We start from the raw sequence: 1,562 nt of genomic DNA on the forward strand, positions 1-1,562 counted from the left end.
GACCGGCCCGCTCACAGTCCGTTAGGACATGGCCTTACGGCCCATTTACTGTCCGCACATGTACGGCCCATCGGCCATTGCTTCGCGGCCCATGGCCTTTCTTATGTACTCTATTGCTTTATGGGCTTTAGCCCTTGTACTCTACTATATATATGTAACCTCATTCGATTATCATTAATGAGAACAAGAGATTTCGTCCCCTAAACTCTCTAGTTTCATAACAGTAAAAGATTAAACCGGTAACATTTTTGCGGTTAAACAATTTTAAAATTTTTCAATTTTCCCAAACGCTTATATTTCACAGCTACAGATTGAATTTGCGTTTTAACCGCTCAAAATAATATGTGTCGCGTTTTAATCGCTGAAGTAGTTAAATCAGTAGATCAACTATATTTGTTCCACCATATGAAATAATTTTGTAAATATTTGCTAGAAGGTGTAATCTATCTTAACATTTTTGGAGTACATTTTTGTGTCATTTTTTTTTTATCTTTGTATCCAAACAAGTCCCAACTAAATTCTTTACAATCCTTAGAACCAAACACAATCATTTCCTTATTTGATAATATTAATTTCAAATTTCCTAAAATCTATCTACCTAATTTAAAGCAATATGTTTGATTAAAATATAATTCCTTTTTCAATTTTATTTAATCTTATATTTAAGTATTTGAATTACTATTTAATACATAAAGTTAATAAATTTTAGATTTTTTTTCAGCATATGATGTGATTTGAATTTTGATAAACGGATATATATTTTAAAAATTGTTTTAGGATTTTTGTAAATAAAACAAGTATATCCGGATATAGATTATTTTACATTCGAGTTATTTTACATTTGAGTTATGAATAAAAAGAATAAAATCTATTTTAATACTTTTGGAGTATATTTTTGGTGTAATCCTAATTGTTGGGTCAGTTTTAGTTAAAAAACCCGATTACACTAATTTGATCTTCATTCATTATTATCTTAGTAGAAATAAAAAATTTTCCTATTATTTGATAACAAATATTCATTTTTAATGAAATCTATTTATTAGTATCAAATACAGATTTTTTATATTTATTATAGTTAAAAATAGAGGAACTAATTTATTAATTCGAAATTATAATGACATATTCGAATTTATAATGAAATATTCGAATTAATTTCTTCAGAATGCATGGGATTATTGATTTATAAAACAAACAAACAAATAAAAGAAATGGACCCGTGGTGTACAACGGGGTAAATCCTAGTTATATACATAAAAGTAATGTTTCACTCTCTCCTTATTGGTCTACTTGGCGATGCAATTAATAAAATTATTTATTTTAATCCACAAATAAAAAAATATTTAATCATGACATTTAACTCACATTTCATGTAAAATTGAAATTATATAAATTACGCATTAACTATATTTCTCCACTCAATTGTATTAAAACATATAATAAATTAGAATTGTAACTCCTAACTATATTTCTCCACTTAATTGTATTAGAACCTTTGTATTCACCCCCTTCCCTCTTAACCAATTAGAATATTCTATCTAATATTTCATTAAAAAAAACAAGTC

This window comes from Camelina sativa, chromosome 7 (genome assembly GCF_000633955.1).
Source record: "Camelina sativa cultivar DH55 chromosome 7, Cs, whole genome shotgun sequence".
Taxonomy (NCBI): Eukaryota; Viridiplantae; Streptophyta; class Magnoliopsida; order Brassicales; family Brassicaceae; genus Camelina; species Camelina sativa.